Source organism: Cebus imitator, unplaced genomic scaffold (assembly GCF_001604975.1).
Source record: "Cebus imitator isolate Cc_AM_T3 unplaced genomic scaffold, Cebus_imitator-1.0 Scaffold42, whole genome shotgun sequence".
In the NCBI taxonomy this organism is placed as follows: domain Eukaryota; kingdom Metazoa; phylum Chordata; class Mammalia; order Primates; family Cebidae; genus Cebus; species Cebus imitator.
In genome coordinates, this window is record NW_016107357.1 from 7,334,227 (window position 1) to 7,352,849 (window position 18,623).

General features: G+C 43.9%; 1 protein-coding gene and 2 pseudogenes across 4 annotated transcripts in view; 1 reads left to right on the forward strand and 2 right to left on the reverse strand.

Moving 5' to 3' along the window:
• Window positions 1-18,623, forward strand: part of CNIH3 (cornichon family AMPA receptor auxiliary protein 3) — a 287,496-nt gene that overhangs the window by 196,061 nt on the left and 72,812 nt on the right. The gene's annotated exons all lie outside the window — the stretch shown is intronic.
• On the reverse strand, window positions 12,969-14,280 carry LOC108302715 (annotated as a pseudogene). Its single transcript, XR_001824470.2, has one exon. The product of XR_001824470.2 is annotated as a 60S ribosomal protein L3-like (transcript).
• On the reverse strand, window positions 15,492-16,236 carry LOC108302716 (annotated as a pseudogene).

Here is an 18,623-nt window from a genome sequence, read left to right on the forward strand (position 1 = left end):
CTAGAGGGCTGAGGTTTTGCACAGCGATGGCGCTGAGGACTCCTCCAAGTTCAAAGGTCTTCTGAGATACCCAGAAAGGCCTATGCAAATGCCAGTGCTGGAAACTTGCTCAAGTGTAAGCAGCCAAGTGCATGCACCTCTGAGCTTGGGGCGCTGGAGCAGGACAGTGGCTTCTGTGCTGCCAACAGACCCCGTGCAGCTAGTGACTGAGATCCCTGCGTGGCCAACTAGGGAGGGTGGAAGCATTTCAGACCCCCGGGCGAGGATTATGGAAGGTCATAGAGGCTGCCTCACCACCTGGAGTGGTGAACAGTGTGAAGCTCTGCTCGCTTTCTGTTTGAGTGCTGGCCATCTTTTATTTCAGTTTGAACGATGCAGAAATACAGGAAGTAGTGAGGTCTCTACCGAGGAAAAACAGCATGCTTACTTTCTGCAGTCCCCCATCATGCTTGATCTGTTCTCTCTCTGTCTCCTCCCACCACCTCCCCACTGCCCTGCCCCGCCCCTTCTCTCCTATGTTATTTTCTTGGGTTTTGCCCTGTTTGGTGTCTGGGTTTGATGCTGCAGCGAAGACTTAGCCCCCAAGAGGCAGTACACTCAGCTCTTGAAGGACAATCCTCAAAGAAGTGGCAGAGAGACCCGGCTTGGCCTCCTTTCCCCTGCGCCTCTGTTCAGTGCTGTGCTGGACTGCGCGCCGTGGGAGATGCTGAGCCAGGGGTGCCAAGTGTTTCCAGCACTCTGAAGGCAGGGCTGTGCAGCTCCCCATGACGTGGTGGCGCACCGTCTGTGCTCCTGATGTGCGTATTTCCAAAATATGGTGGGTGGTGAGGTTTAGGATAACATGTGGAGCAGGCTCAGCCCGGAAGGCTGTGCTGTGGCAGCAGGTGCAGCACCGACTGTGGCCAGCAGATGTTCACATCTGCTGGATCCTAGAAACCTAAAGAAAAGCACATCCAAGCTCCAGCCGTTTCCACCACTCCTCACTGCCACTCCCCACCGCACAACACGCGGGAATAATTATTTAGTACATTCTCTTTCTCTGGCCATCTTTTTCCAAGGGAATTAATAAGGAGAAAAATGGCCAAAGGGCAGGAAGCAGTGGGGAGATGCAGTAGAGAAGGTGGGCCCTGTTTAATTTACACATCAGATAATCTCTTCTTCTTGGCAATATGCAGGCTATTTTGGGCATTGTGCTGGGTAGCCCTTTAGGGAATCCAGTTGTGTTTAATTATGTTCATATTTATTGAGCATCTATTTATCAGCCACAGCGAGCACATAATTATATGGGATATAAAGAATTAGATAAAGGCCAGTCCTCAGGGATTTTGTGGTCTAAGACAGTAACTCTAACATAAGAAAGCAGAGGTTTGTGGTGGCGGTTCAATTTGGGGTCACGTTTGGTTGGGGCATCACAGAGAGTGGCACTTATATGGGCCTAAGAACATTTTGACAGATGGAAAGAAAGAGAGATTAGTGCTATCAACCTAAAGAAAGAACTGAGGCCATGTTAATACAGATAGTTTATCTGAGGCAAGGTTGAAGACAGCTGCCTGGGACACACTTCCAGGTTGCGCCGGGGAGTGCCCCCTTCAGCCTTTGTTACAAGCATATTGTTTGTGTGTCTGTTTTGTTTTTGTTTTGAAACACTGTCTCACTCTGTTTTCCAGGCTGCGGTGCAGTGGCACAGTCACGGCTCACTGCAGCCTGGACCTCCTGGGCTTTAGCAGTCCTTCTACCTTAACCTCCTGAGTAGCTGGGACTACAGGTGTGTACCTCCATGCCAGCTAATTTTCGTATTTTTTGTAGAGACAGGGTCTTGCTGTGTTACCCAGGGTGGACTCCAGCAGCCCTCCTGCCTCGGCCTCCTAAAGTACTGGGATTACAGGCATGAGCCACCATGTCCAGCCTATTATAAGCAGGTTTTTAAAGGCAAAGGGGACAAGGACTGGGCCAATGCAAAGTTGTTTGACGGGAGTTCTCACCGGTTTACAGAAGCAACGTTTCTTAGTGATTGGCTCTACACTGGTGCACTATAGAGTATGAGCGATGGTGTCCACTGTGTGACGTTCTGTGACGATCTGGTGCCAGTTAGCCAAGAGCCACATAGAAAGTGGCCACAGAGGAAATGATTTAGCTCAAGTGGGGAATGAGACATGACTACTGCCACACGTGGCATGGTCACATTTTTTTTTTTTTTTTTTTTTCAGAGTATCGCTTTGTCATGCAGGCCGAGATGCAGTGGTATGATCTTGGCTCACTGCAACCTCCGCCTCCTGGGTTCAAGTGATTCTCCTGCCTCAGCCTCCTGAGTGGCTGGGATTACAGGCACGCACCACCACACTCAGCTAATTTTTGTACTTTTAGTAGAGACAGGGTTTCGCCATGTTGGCCAGCCTGGCCTTGAACTCCTGGCCTCAAGTGATCCACTTACCTCAACCTCCCAAAGTGCTGGGATTACAGGTATGAGCCATTGTGCCCAAACTATGGTCACATTTCAGTGTCTCTTTGGGCTTCATAATTAAAGAGGGCTTGAATTCTTCAGATAAAAAATTTCTTCCTCAGACCAAATAGTGAGGGTGTCTTGTGGAAAACCCTTAAGTAGTCTGGCTTGCTTGTCCATGGAGGTGAGACAGGAGTGTCTGATCATTCCCCTGCCTGGGCCTGGGTATCAGGGTGGCGACCGGGGATGGGCAGAAGCTGGGACGGCAGAAGCCAGGGACTGGCTTCCGTGTGGCCAAGGCTGCGGCAGGAAATTCTTACCCGAGACCAAATGTTCATGATGAGAAGCAAAGCAGTGAACTGGGTTAGAGCCCTGTGGAGAAAGTGAAGCCTGGAAACTTGGGAGAATGGGTGTTCACCCCATTTCTGGAGAGGACAGAGGCCGGGAGAGAGCCGAGAATGTGTGGCTGGGCGGCATGGAGGAGAAGAGAAAGCGGGCTGGGAGCGAGCAGGGCAGAGGGGCGGGAAGCACAGCAGCTGTGGCTCCCAGGTCGGCGGACGGAGCCTGCAGGCACAGAGGCTGGGTGACTCAGGCGGCTGGACAGATAGTGGCAGGTTGGTGAGAACAGAGGTAAAAATCAGACAGGCTTTGGAAGTGTTCTATCTTACATTACTGGTTACAGGAATGGGCAGGAATTTTTGGAGGCGTATACTGATGAATTCTGTTTGGGGCATGTTGAGGTTCTGGAGGAACCTGGGATGGAAATTGGATCTGGAGCTGGGGGGAGAGTAAAGAACCAGCCACGTCCATGCAGGAATGAAACAGGCTAGAAATGGTAGTGGGCGGCCGGTCGTGGGCGGCCGGGCGGCTCACACCTGTCACCCCAGCACTTTGGGATTCTTACCGAGACCCCGAGGAAGGTGGCTCACCTGAGGTCAGGAGTTTGAGACCAGCCTGGCCAACATGGTGAAACCCTGTCTGTACTCAAGTGCAAAAATTAGCTGGGTGTGGTGGTGGGTGGCTGTAATTCCAGCTACTCAGGAGGCTGCGACAGGAGAATCGCTTGAACCCGGGAGGTGGAGGTTGCAGTGAGCCGAGATCACACCACTGCACTGCAGCCTGGACGACAGAGCCAGACTCTGTCTCAAAGAAAAAAAAGAAAAAGAAAAAGAAAAAAAAATGGTAGTGGGGCCTGTGGGAAGAGGTGAGTAGGCCAAAGAAAAGAGCACAAAGGGAGAATATTCTCCACTCATTTACTCATACATTAAATGTCTGTTTCATACCAGGTACTGTCATAGGCAATCTTCACTCCTCAGAGTCATTCAGGAGCAAAGCGCAGTGTTTGGGCCCGGGGAGTCTGCATATTGAGATGATGTTAGAGAAGGATGTGGGAATACCCATTTTGCCTTGGCCGAATAACTTACCCCCATGGTGCTTCTGAAGATGGTGAAGCATAAGCTCTTGCTACCATGACAAAATCCCCCTTCAAAGCGAGGGAAATGGAAGACCCAGAAGGTATGATTTATCCTGAGTTGTGAAGAATCCACCAGCCTGTGGTCCTAGAATTTCTTCCTTTCTGAATCCCTGGCTTCTGCGGCCAGCCCATCCATGGTGGATCTTTCCTTATGTATGGAGCTCACCAGTTGTACTCGGCAGACCCAGGGACCCCCAAAGATGTTCGTGTCCTAATTCCCGGAAACTGTGAGTGTTACTTTATGTGGCAGAAAAGACTTTGCAGGCATGATTAAGTCACGGGTCTCGAGATGGGGAAATTGTCCTAGATTATCTGGGTGTAGCCAGTGTACTCACAAAGGTCTTCATAGGTGCCAGAGGGAGGCAGGAGAGACGGAGGAGGTGTGACATCAGAAGCAGAGGTCAGGAAATGCCGGTGTTTCCGAGAGCTGGAAAATGCAAGGAAATGACTTCTCCCCTAGGGCCTCCAGAAGGAAGGAAGCCCTGCTAAAACCTTGATTTTAGCCTGCAAGATCCATTCTGGACTTTGGACCTCTAGAACTATAGGATAATAAAATTGTGTTGCTTTAAATTACTAAATTTACGGTAATTTATTATAGCAGCAGTAGGGACTAATACTATAATGTATACCTAATTTCCAGCACAGCCTGTTATGCAATGCCTGCTCAGTTGAATTTATTGGATGAATTATGAATCCCATATTTAACTCCCAAGTAGGGCTCTCTATAGTGGTTTTTGAAATCTACTTGGCTTCATTTGGGTAGCTAGAAAGTTGGGGAAGACTTTGCCCAAGCAAAGAAATCCCAGTGGTTGCCCTTCTGTAAATTTCAGAATGATCCATCTTCCAGCCCAGCTCACCAAATGTGATGTCTGCCTGGGCAGCATTTACACCTGTGATGACTGACTTCGTTGCTTTGCATCTAGCTTGCCCTTCATTGCTTGACATAATCTCTCTATTGTAAATCCAAGTGGAGGAGGATGCGTGCAAGCTCAAGCAGCCAGGCGGAAAGACAACTGCACTTGATTGTTGTTCTTAACAGAATCTTAGAGGCCTTTGAAAGAGCAGGAACTTTGAAGTAGCAGGCTGTGGTTTCTGCTTTCAAGGGTGGTAGGTGTTATGCACAATTATCTACGAAAGTGCTCTTCCCCAGGCACAAAATGTGTGTCAAGTGTAAGAGCTGCGTTGTACCCAACCGAAGAGTCCTAAAAGTGACTAATTCTCCAACAGCAGCCCTGTGGCCACAATGGCCACACCCTTAACTAGCTTTTGAGGCTGAGGAGCATCTTCAGGGGTGACTTGGGAGACTGGATAAGCTATTCCAGGCTAAGGATGGAACCTCTACTGTGAACAGTCACGAGGATGGAGCCAGGGCGCCCTCTGCCTAAGTGGCATTTTTCCACAGGATGGAAGTTTCTCTGGACTCAACCAAGCAGGGAGGTTGAGTATATGCTTTCTGGAGGTTGCATAAACTAACCAATTTCATTTTAAATATTAATACTTGGAGTAAGGCTTCTGGAGGCCAACATGCAAATTTATGTAAAAGAATGTGCACATGAACACCAAAGCCAAGTGCCTGGCTCTGTTACTTCACATAGGATGGCAGCCCTTGACCTGGCTGACCGTGTGTGTAGTTTTCTTTTTGGCTCTGGGACTTAGGGGATATTGTGTTGGCAAAGCTTGGTGAGGGCAGAGAGGTGGGCAGTGGAGGGAAGGACCGCTCCAGTTTAAACACCTGTGACAACAAAAGTTGTTTTAGCAAATTGGCCTGCTGTTCATAAATAGGTTTCTATGCACATGAGGATTCAGAGACTTTATAAGCTCTCTTTTTGGGAGTAAAAGTCAGTAAAAGTCGGGAAAGATTCATCAGAACCCAGCTCCTGAGGGGAGGACCGGGGAGAAGACTCCTCGGCTCTCTGGTGGTGCTGCTGGAATTCAGGCAAAGCCCCTCACAAGCCTGGCTAAGATCTGGACCCCTTGGGCAAGGGAAAATGAGGTGAGTGCAGAGACCAGGTACCCAGTATAGACACTGGATTGTGGGGTCTTCTGGAGCAAGTCCTCAGTTTTCTGTGTGGTTGTTCTGATGGGGAGGCTCAGTTTTCCAGAAGATGGTAGGCTGGAGTGAAAGTGAGAGATAGAGGGACACGGATGGACACACACACACACACACACACACACACACACACACACGCACACACACAACCCACCCCCAGTGAACATCGAGCCCAGTGCAGTGGGCAGCTGCTTATATGATGTGGTTAATTTAGTGGGAAGTAGTGTGTCTGTAGTGACCATAGACTTAGAAAAGCAGGGATATGAAAAAAATGGTCAAATTGTGTGGGGGGTATTTTCCTGATTATAGGAAAAAATAATCACACTGCAAACAATGCAGGAATAAGGAGTAAGGAAAGTACCCAGTGGTAACCTCTGTGAGGCGTTCTGGTGACTGTACTTTCATGTGTCTTTTTATAGCACACATGCATAATTTTACGTAAATAATATGGGATGACATCACACATTCTGGTTGTCTTCACCATCACTTTTAAAAAGCTATAGTTTTTGTTGCTGCCATTGCTGAACTCTTCCCTCCAGCCACTGTCCCCTCCATCCTCAGGGTCGCTGGTGCTAGCAGCCTGGTTTATCTCCTTCATTTATTTCTTCATGTTCATAGAATCTTACGTAAACACTAATGATTTTTAGGATGTGTCTCAGTTTTGGTTTTACATCTCTGCATCTTGCTTTTCTCCCTGGCTCGGGAGAATAATGGCTCAGGGAGTCCCTCTGAGTTCATTGGTAAAGGTCTAACTCAGAGCTGTGTAATATTCCAGGTTTAGATGTGTCCCTGTTTATTCAATCACACTTTTATTGATTGGACTTTATGTGTTTCTAGTATTTTACAATCTTGGACAGTAGCTGGGCGTATATTCTTACCTAGTGGCATCCATTTCAATGAGATAAATTCTCAGGGGATGGCTGAGTGAAGGATATATGTATTTTCATTAATAATAGATATTATTAGATTGCTTTCCAAAGTCTTTATCAGTTCACATTTTTACCAGCAATGGGCGGGGGCTCCATTTTCCCTGCTTCTCAACAGTAACTTATCACAAATTTATTTTCAGTCTGTTGGATGTAAAATGATATTTCCTTGTCACCCTCGTCATACTCCCTAGCCAACCAGTGAGGATGAGAAACTTTCATAATATTATTGACCTGTTGGATATTCTTGCAAAGCAGGAATATTGGCCTGGGATTTCAACCTGGGATTTGTGGGTTTTGAAGGATGGCAGGTAACGGGTCTTGTGACCTCATTCAGACCCTTTCCTGTGTACTGCTTTTGGCCAGAGGCATGACCAGATGGGAGCAAGGAGACCTATCTGGGGGCTGGGGTAACTTTAGCATTCCTGGCTGAGGCAGGAAAATCACTTGAATCCAGGGGGTAGAGGTTGCTGATTGCGCCACTGCATTCCAGCCTGGGTAACAGAGGAAGACTCTGTCTTAACAACAACAAAAAAAGATTTTAAGTTGCTTTCGAATAGCCCAGTTACATGCCTCCTTGCTCTAGAGTTGGGTTTTGTTTGTTTAATAAAGAAGATATTCTGTATGCTGATATACAGCTTTTTCTTCCTTTCTTTGGTCATAAACTAGGTGTGACCTCAGTGGACACTGATTTTAGCCACTGTTGATGCCTAGTTCTAAAAACCGAATCAGCAAATGCCTTGCAGAATTTAATTGGTTACACCCAATAACTCCATACAGCAGGTCACTTCCTTTAGTTAGTTAGGGAAACACTTTGTAAATAATTCATTCTGGAGAATTCATTAAGAAGCTGTATTGCTCAAAGTCAGATATTCTACGGGAGCATTACTGAGATTTTTAATAAAAAATATCTCTGCTGAGTAGTAACAAGTAGTACCTGCTTTGAAACTTTTCTAGGCCAAACGAATTCCAATCCCTATGGCATAGAATGTTGAGAACTTTGACCATCCCTTTACGTGCTGGAATATATCCAGAGTATTTAGGAAATGCAACTTGACCTAACCTTCAGGTCTCCTGTTGGCTCGTGTATCTGTTACGGTATCATTAGAAAACAGATCACACATGCAAAGCGGGTAATTGAGGAAAGTTTAATGAAGGGACTATTTGCAGAGAAGGTGCAGGGTTAAGAAACCAACAGGGATGAAGTGGCACCAGGATCTAGCAACCCAGTGAAACTGTTACCACCCTTAGGTGTGAAAGGGTGAGGGAAGGAGGCTGTTACTAGAACTTCATGGGAGCTATAGTGGGTGGGGTTGTCTCCTGAAGGAGCTAGGGCTTCATGTGGAGGGGTAGAGACACTGTGAAGCCACAGTCCAGCAGGAAGGGAACTGGGGAATAAGTGCCCTGATAAGATCCTTGTGTCTTCAGCTGATACCTCCTGTTGGCCTAATGTAATGGGAAGCAAGAGGGCAAGAAAGGCCAGATGATGCATTCTTCAGAACCTACCAGGGTTGTGGGCAGGGTGGAGAAGGGAGAAGAGGGATCTGGAAGGGTAAGTGGAGGCTTTTCACCATAGTTAACCTTTGGGCTGAAGGAAAATTGATATGCGAGCAGGAGGGAGAATCCTAGGGAGCCACTCCTAATGAGCAACACAAAACACTGCAGAATAGGTTTTTTTCTGGAGAACCTCACCTCCATTTGTTTATTCTCCAGCTTTCTAGACACCGGTGTCTGGGAACACCCAGGGTTTGGTCTAGGTCCTGGTGTTCCCTGCACGGAAAGCTAATCACTGAGACAACAAATATTGCCAGGGAAGAAGCCTTTTTGTTAGGGTGATATCAACCAGAAAGATGAGTGATCAGTCCCAAGCCCATCTCTCTCAACTGACTAAAACTGGAGGTTTATATAGTGGGGAAGGAGTGTAGCTATGCGTGGGGAAGCAGGAATTAGGGAGGGGTAGTATGCAAGCAAACATGAAGGATGTGGGGACTGGCGTCTCATTGGATGTGGTGATCTTGTGAGTTTCAGCTTCTTGTCTGATGGTCAGTTTTCTGAGGAAGAAACTCAAATAAGACAAATGGATAATTCACATTTTAAGACTGGGAGTGCCAATTTCCATGTTTAGTCAAAAAACCAGAAGCATCAGTTCAACCTGTTCTGCTTGATATTGGGCCAGAAATCCTCATGAACACATCAGTACTCCAGTGAGCATCCTAGAAGTTTTCTCTCTAATCCAGTGGCACAATCTCCAAAGTTATCAGAACAGTTAGGGCAGTTTCAGTCCTTTCCCTTTCTATTGATCAGTTCCTCAATCATGAGGAATCTGACCATCAATCCTGGCTGCTTTATGCCGAGGAAGATCATTGTGGGATGATGAGAAGGAATGAAAGCATTGCACTTATAATGGGAAATACTCAAAGTACCTGGTTGGTATCTGGCGCGTTGGAAAGCCATGATCTGTGTACTTTTATTTTGCTTTTTGAGCAACATTTAGGCTACATTGAACTAGAGCGATTAATAGCACAGAAAAACCTAATTTTAAATACCAGAGAGTATGGAGTGGATCTACTGGGGAATCCAAGAGAACAATCCTAAGCCTACCAAAATGCCTTCCTGATTCGTTATATCCCACATGCGAAAAGCTAGGGTCTGGGGAAGAACAATGACCTGAAAAGTGCGTGTTCCCTTTATGATTTCTTATCTAGGATCTTTGGCTGGGTGTAAGGGTTGGGGGTGGGGTGGGGAGTGTTCACAAGAGCATGACTATTTACTCCAGAGGGATCCCAGAGGGACTGGTTTTACCCAGTCTACACTGGCTAACTTGACAGATGAGTGGATGGTCAGCAGCATTTCAAAAGGGCTGACTTGTTGTGGTTGTGGCTGGTCTTCAACCTGGTGGGTTTTCCAGGTCTTCAACCAGACTTGATCCTCCAGTTTCCAACAGTGAAGAGGCACATCTGTAGGGAACTGGAGCCTGTTGGAAGCAAGCTCAGAGAGAGTAGTTATATATTTCTTAATGATTTTATATATGATCTAGAGTCTGGGAGTTGGAGAAATGGTCTTCCATACATTTTGAAGGGGCTAAGAGCCTACCCACTTCTGGGAGCTACTTGTATCTTCAGCAGGTCAAGAGGCAAGACCTTTTCTAGACAAGATTTGTCTGTTGGTGACTGGAATTCCCTTGGCTACAAGTGGGTCCATTCAGTTGATGGGGGGCTTAGGACTTTGTTTTCACCTTGGTCCCTTTTGGTCTCGATATGCCAGAGGCAACATTGATGGCCAGGCTTTTATTTTGTCCCATGTCATTGCCAGGGTGGTATGGCTACCTGCCCTGAGTTCGTCCTATCCTTCAGTAGGACACCCATGTCCAAGGCCATTTAAATGTTCTAGGCCAGACAGGAATGGAGGTGAGCACACACTCCTTAACCCTTAAATCAACATAAGGGTTAAAACCCAAAAGTTAAAAACCAAGGTTAATAGACCCGTCATCATAAAGCCAGCACCCTGTGGTTTGCATACAAAGCATATATTAAGCCATAAATTAAGAACACCACAAATAGTTTTCAAATTCTAGAGATATTGGGGAAAGAGAGAAAATGCTTCAAATTGTATTGATAAGAGTTTATTTTACTCAATTGTTAAAGACTACAAAAAGCTCAAAAGAAAAAGTGTTCTTGACTCTGAAAAGCAAAACAAAAACAATCAGCAGTATTTCAAATAAAAGACGTAACAAAAAATTATTTCAGTCCTCTACTAGTTCAGTCCATGCAGTTAGTCCTGTTCTGCTTGATACTGGGTCAGCAGTCCTCATGAACACATCAGCTCTCCAGCGAGCGTCCTGGAAGTTTTCTCTCTAATCCAGTGGCACAATCTCCAAAGTTAGCAGAAATTTGTATTGAGGAGTCCTTTTCATAAACCCCACTAAAGATGCAAGTTTTCTACTGTAGCTGATTATAAACTGCTTTTTGAGAAGAATCAAAGTAAAACAACTGTGGCTGACAAAAGTCTTAGGACAGTCATGGTTGAAGACACAATTGACAAGGAAGATTGGTTATTTCTGTGGCATACAACAGTTTAACATGATCATAATTATTACTGATAACATATGTAAGATCAGAAATTTAGGAATCTCACATGATTTTGGAATATACGTTAGTAACAATTTATATAAATATAACCCAAAGAAAGTTAAACATTTAATATTTGACAATGCTTTCTATATAATTTTAATATACCAAGTAAGCCTAATATGTCTCTCTTGGACTTCAAGGGACACTGATATCTAAAAAATTAGTTTGAGGTCAAAATGACTGAATTTATTTATGTATTTATGTTTGAGATCAGGTCTTGCCCTATTGCCCAGGTTGGAGTGCAGCGATCACGGCTCCTCAACCTCCCTGGCTCAAGCAATCCTCTAACCATAGCCTGTCAAGTAGCTGAGACTACAGGTGTGTGTCACCATGCTCAGCTAATTTGTGTATTTTTTTTGTAGAGGTGAGGTTTTGCCATGTTGACCAGCTGGTCTTGAACTGGGCTTAAGTGATCAGCCTCCCTCTGCCTCCCAAAGTGCTAAAATTACAGGCATGAGCTCCTGTGCCTGGCCAAAGAGACTGAATTTAAAACTTGAAATTTTGCTTTTGGGAAATTTGTCATATATCAAAGGTTTAAAACACCTGATTTCACAAAATAGGGTCACAGTCACTATAGAATAGTCATTCTTTTAGCCAGAAGGATAATTCAAATATTTCAAAAAAGAAAAAAACTTTGACCTTTACTTTTCAATAGGAAATCCACTTTCCCAAATAATAAGACAATAAAGACAGCATGGGGCCAACTAAACCTGTCTCTCTCTCTACTCTTTTTTTTCCTGCAGTTAACTGAAAAGGTAAACAGAAATCTTCTATTATTAATGTTATACATTTTGTTCAAAAGAGAAAATTGAATTTTACCTCTGTATAGTGCAGTATTAATGTTAAAGCTAAGTTCAATAAAACCTTATAAACAAATTCATCTAATTTTAACCCATTTGACATTTACATAAACCTTTTATAATTTTCTTTTAGAGCAGACCAGTCCTTCAAGAAAACCCTGTTATTCTGACACAGAGGCCCAGATGCTGGCCTTGCATCAGTGTGCTTTTGATATTAATGTTTAGTTTTTAGAAAGACTGAACTAATTTTACTCCTCAAAATTGGCCTTGCAATCTCATGTGCCCACCTCTTCTGCTATAGTCCCTGGGCCTAGAGGGATTGAATAGTTTTAATTTTTGGCCCCGTGTCTCGTGAAAGCAGTTTGTTTTGTCACCTTCTCCTGGGTCTGAAGATGAGGCTTTGACTGGTGTCAATGTTCAGGATGTAGCAGAGTCACTGCCCTGTAACCTAATAGCACAAGGACTTCAAAAGGAATACAGAAAGCTACAAGGATGTAAAAACTTTAAATTTCAGTTTTCCCAATTAATCAAAAACTTAATAATAATGGGATAGGAATAATCTTGCTAAAATGTAATATCTGCTTCTTAGGCCAGCTACCAAAAGACAAAGAAAGACCTTCTGCAGTGTGATTGCTTCTCCTCGTGGGAAGCTCATTGAGATAACCTGAAAGTCACACCTGATAAGAAAAGAGTACTTGAATTAATCAGACAGAGGAAGAGTGTGTCCAGGGTCATGGGTGAACCTTATAGAGGAAACAAGGAACCAGGAAACCTGTACCCTGAGCAGGGGAACAGCATGATAAATTTTCCAATTACATGGAACAATTTAGACATAATCAAGAAAAGCCGAGACTACATAATCAAGTTATACTGGAAGAAAACATCGCTTTTCTAGACCTTACAGGTAAACATTTCAGCATCAGGCCGCTGTAGTAGTTAGAACTGGAGGAAAAAAAGTTAAAGGAGGTAGGAAAAAGTTGAAGAGAGAGTCAGCATCTCAGGCCTTTTCATGGGGAGAAAAAAGCTGAAAGCAGCAAGATGCATTCTGAGACATGAATGTGAGAAGTTTCCAAAAAGAAATGGTATAGAATCAAAATCAAAACCTGTTGTGATTTGATTCAGAGCAAATCGGTATTTTATGGAAAATCTTTTCTTTTTTTTTTTTTTCAGTGGAAAATAACTTTTATTGAGACCCCACCAGCTGCAAAATCTGTTCATGGCATTAAGCTCCTTCTTCCTTTGCAATTCGGTCTTTCTTGAGTGGTCCCATGAATGCTTTCTTCTCCTCCATGGTCTGGAAGCAGCCATGGCCAAACTTGGAGGTGGTGTCAATGAACTTAAGGTCAATCTTCTCCAGAGCCCGCCGCTTGGTCTGCACCAGCAAGGACTTGCGGAGGGTGAGCACCCACTTCTTGGTTCCCACCACACAGCCTTTCAGCATGACAAAGTCATTGGTCACTTCACCATAGCGGACAAAGCCACCCAGAGGATTGATGCTCTTGTCAAGACAGGTCATAGTCGGTAGAAGCATTGTTCTTGATCAGCTTTCCGTCCTTGATAAGGTAGCCCTGGCCGATCTTATAGATCTTCTTGTTGAACTCAGTGCGGTGATGGTATCCTTTCTGCCCAGCACATGCCACAGAGAAGGCCACATGGGCAGGATGCCACGCCCCAATACAGGCCACCTTGCGCAGGCCTTGGTGGGTCTTGCGGGGCAGCTTCTTGGTGTGCCAACGACTGGTGACCCCTTTGTAGCCTTTGCCCTTGGTCACCCTGATGACGTCAATCATCTCGTCCTGCCCAAACACTTGGTTCACAGGTACCTGCTGCTCCAGCCTCTCACAGGCCCAGTCCAGCTTCTTGGACACAGTGCCTCCATTCACCTGGATCTCCATCAGGTGGGCCTTTTTCTGGCGCAGAGGAAGCAGTCACATCTGGGTGTGGGCAATGACGCGGATGACTTGGCAGCATTTCTTCATGCTGCTGAAGTCCTTATCCAGCTGCTTCTTGCCATCCTCATCCTGCCATTTCTTGCAGTACTTGTGAAGGCCTTCTTCTTAGATTTATGCCAGTTCTTATAGAAACGCCTTTTGCACTCATCGCTGATGTGCTCAGTGAAGACAGTCTTGAAGGTCCAGAGACCTCGAGGGGTTTCCACGTAGCCCACAATGCCCACGACCACCATGGGTGGCGTCTCCACAATGCCTCCACCACCTCCTTCTTGTTCACCTTGGATCCTGGCCTATCGACCTCCCGCACGATATGGGTCATGCCAGCCTTGTATCCCAGGAAGGCTGTGAGGTGGACCGGCTTGGAAGGGTCATCCTTGGGGAAGCTCTTCACCTTCCCACAATGCCTGCTGCTGTGCTTCCGAGGCAGGAAGCCGAGGGACCCACGTCTGGGAGCGGAGAACTTCCTGTGAGACATCACGCCGTCAAATCCAGCCGGTAGAGTGGAAAATTTTTTCTAACATAGGTGACCTATCTGAACTTTTTCACATCTCTCTCCCCTACCTATTGGTTCCTTTCTACCTTGTTTCATAAATAACCTTTCCAAGTCTATAATTTAAATTAAACTTTGGATAATGTATTAGTCCATTTTCATGCTGCTGATAAAGACATACCTGACAGTGGGCAGTTTACAAAAGAAAGAGGTTTAATTGGCTTTAGAGTTCCACATGGCTGGGGAAGCCTCACAATCATGGCTGAAGGCTAGGAGGAGCAAGTCACGTCTTACATGGATGACAGCAGGCAAAGAGAGAATGAGGAAGATGCAAAAGTGGAAACTCCTGATCAGATCTTGTGAGACTTATTCACTACCATGAGAACAGTATGGTGGAAACTACCCCCATAATTCAACAATCTCCCACTCTCTCCCTCCCCCAACACATGGGAATTACGGGAGTACAATTCAAGATGAGGTTTGGGTGGGGACACAGCCAAACCATATCAGATAACTTCTGTATTAAACAAAATTATTCTTTTTTTCAATAAGAGCACATCTTTGGAATATCTTATGTGCAGTTTTATTTTTCAGGAAAGAATGCACTGAACACATTTGCATTTCTTTTTTTAAAAGCAAGTGACAAAGACCCAGCTTACCAGCTTTACTTTTTTAAACCCAAGCTTAACATTGCATGTTTAAACAATTGTCAAGACCTACTAAATTGCCAGCATTTATGCACAAGCAGAAAACATCCTTAATTTACATTACACCAGAAACACATTACTGTTAATGCATTGATATCTTTCACTACTAAATAGTGAAAAAAATGAAATTAGTGAAAAAAATGAAATTATCTCTATAGAAGTCTTGTCCTGGCAATGTTAACATCATAGCAGGCTGACACTGTTGGCTCACATTTCAGACCTGATGGAAGAGCAGAGCCATGCTGGTTTTAGTGTACAATCTTGTCCTTCCACCGAAGAGTCAAGGCTCACCTTGGAGTATGTTTAATAAAAAAGCAAAGTGCATACAGAGATTTAAAACAAAAAGAATCCTGTTTTGTGGTCCCAACAAAAAACTCACAAGTCTATGACAAATAGGAGCTCTGAAGAGCTGTTGATAAATCCTTTAGGTACAATCATACTGAAAGTCAAGTTCATTGGATATCTTCAAAAAACTGTTTTTGTTAATCCTCAAATGGTGCTTGTTATAGTTTGACATTTATGTTAAATGTGTGCATTGAATTCCTTGTTAACCAAGCACAGCTGCTGCTCTTCGTCGTGTATCGTTAAGGACTTTAACTGACCCTCTTCTTCAACTTCTGCTTGTTCTTGACCATTTGTGACAATCCTTTTTTTTAGTAATTTTTCTGCCATTAACCATTTCAGTAGAAGTTGATACACATTTGAAGTTGCCCATCCTACCACCAAATGATGTGGAAGAGAATGAAATGAGTCCCCCATGACCTAGTGACCAGAATGAAGTAAATCCTATATCAAAGAAGAAAATTCAGTTCCAAAATATGGAAATCTACTGAATGCTGAGAAGAAAAAAAAAAACCCATCTGTCAGCTTCTACTCCCTTGGGGACCCCTTTGATTTCCTAAAAAGTCCTCAAATGGGTCTTCAAAGTAGTTGAATGAAAACGGGTACCTTCCATCAAAAAATTCCCTGAAGACATCATCTAGGTTACGAAATGTGATGCCAAACTCAAACGGACTGTCAAAATGACTTCCGCCGCCGCCTCCACCATTTCGCCCTCCTTCGCCCTATTTGTCATAGCTGTCTTATTTTCTAGCATCTGGCACCACCTCATATGTCTTGGCTACTTGTTTGAATTTTCTTTCTGCTGCTTCTTTATTCTCAGGATTTTTATCTTGATGCAACTTCAGTGCCAGTTTCTGATATGTCATTTAATATCCTCCAGTGAGTCATGTTTCTGCACACCTAGAACTTCATAGTAATCCACCATGTTTTACCAGATTGTTGGAACAGGTCGGAGGTTGTGGGCAGCTGGCACTAAGCAGGGGAGGTGGGGTGGCAGCACGGCTGTGTTGGTGGCTGTGGCCCAAAATTATATATTAGCTAGAATTCCTATTCTTAGTTACCTTAAATTTGGGTGAAAATCTAGGAAGCAAGAAATTCTGAACTGTCTATCCATTGTTAGCATTTTATAGGTAGGAAAATTCCATAATTTTTTATAAAAACATGTTTCCCCTTTATTATAACCCTTTCTTAATTGGAAATGGCCCAGACATTGAGTGAGCATTTAAAATAATTTCAAGATTTTAAATTACATAAAAATTTCAGCTATAGCATTTATCCCATTTACATTTCACTCATTTTTAGCAGTTTATCTAGATTACTTATGAGAACTGAGATATTAGAGCTAGTCATTATTTCCTTGTTAATTATTTTTATAACCTGTGCATATTAAGTGCTCACCCAAGAAACTTAAATACAGGGGTGTTTTCACCAGTAACTAAGAAGATTCAGCTTTCTATTAAATTAATGATATTAGTCTTATTTATCAAAAAAATCACACAGAGATCATTTTGTTTTGGCTGGGTTTATGGTTTTATAACCTTCTGTGCCAAACCCTGACACTTTAAAATATCTAGCAGAGACAAATATAACTACCCCAAAAAATATGTTGACAATGCTGAAGACATTTCTATTTTAATCTTACCAATAATTTTAAAGCCAGCTTGTTTATTTAGGATTTACTTAAGTCACATGAACTTGAGAAAGCCTTGGACTTATTTACTTAATTTATGAGTTCCCTTTTATTTATAAGCCAATTTGGCACCATGTAAAGACAGCACATAATATCCAGACACATATAAACAAAGATCCAATAGGTTTTACCTTGAAATTCTAGCCATGAGATAGCAATGCAAACTCACTGGTTTATGAACGTGTTCATGTGGCTAAATTTTGCCACGAACAAGGCCTTCTGGTCAAGGAACCAAAATCTGTTACTGAAATGCCGGGGATTTGGTCTAGTCCTGTTGCTTGCTGCACAGAAAGCCAATTACTGAGACAATGAGTATTGCCAGGGAAGAAAGCTTTATGTGGGTGATGTCAGCCAGAGTGATGGGAGATTGCTTCAAATCCATTCCTCTTAGCCAACTAAAATTGGGGGTTTATACAGTAGGGAAGGAATGGAACCACGTCCAGAAAAATGGGAATTAGGGAAGGGTATGGAAGCAATCACGATGGATGATGGATCTGGTATCTCACTGGATGCGGTGATCTAGTGAGTTTCAGTTCCTTGCTTGAGAGTTGGTTTTCTGAGGAAGGAACTCACATAAGACAAATATAAGTTTCAAGTTTTAAGACCAGGGAGGGTCAATTTCCACGTGTATTCAAAAAACCATAAGCATCGGTTCTGTGGGGCAGTTGGACTAGTTTCACTAGTTGTGAAGTAGATTGATGGAAGATGACTGAAGCATGTTTAAAATTTGGACCACATTGCCTTGTCTTACTTCCTCCATCAAATGTTTTTGCTGGGCCACATTTTGTATTCAATTCTTAGTCATTATTGAGGGATGCTACAGCAAACAGTTTAATGCCCATTGGTGTGTGTGCTAAGGGGGTACAGTATTCTCCAGTGTAGTTTAAATATGTATAGAAAATAACTTTTAGATATGAGTTTTGGGAATAGTTTCTCCTGAGGAACTGGTAGCTTTTTTGTTTATGGACATGGACAGCTATGTAACTGATTTCTCTTTTCACTTCAGCTTCTGGGAAACTTATTTTTAATTTTAATTTTTTAGATACAAAGTCTTGGTCTTTCACCCAAGCTGGAGTGCAGTGGTGTAATAATAGATCACTGCAGCATTGAACTCCTGGGCTTAAGTGATTCTCCTGCCTCAGCCTCTTGAGTACCTAGGACTACAGGTGTGCACCACCACACCTGGCTCTTCTGGGAAACTTAGATCCAAATTTTCAAGCCAATGAATTTGGCTCTTTGTGGGCCCTGCAGTCTTGGTCGGTCGGTCTCTCTCTCTCTCAGTCACTCTCTCTCTTTTTCTCTTCCCCACTTCTGTATTTTTTTCTGAGTCTAATTTTAATTTTATTTATTTATTTATTTTGAGACAGAGTTTCACTCTTGTTGCCCAGGCTGGAGTGCAATGGCAGGATCTCGGCTCACTGCAACTCTGCCTCCTGGCTTCAAGCGATTCTCCTGCCTCAGCCTCCCGAGTAGCTGGGATTACAAGCATGCACTACCACGCCCAGCTAATTTTGTATTTTTAGTAGAGATGGGGTATCTCCATGTTGGTCAGGCTGGTCTTGAACTCCCGACCTCAGGTGATCCGCCAACCTTGGCCTCCCAAAGTGTTGGAATTACAGGTG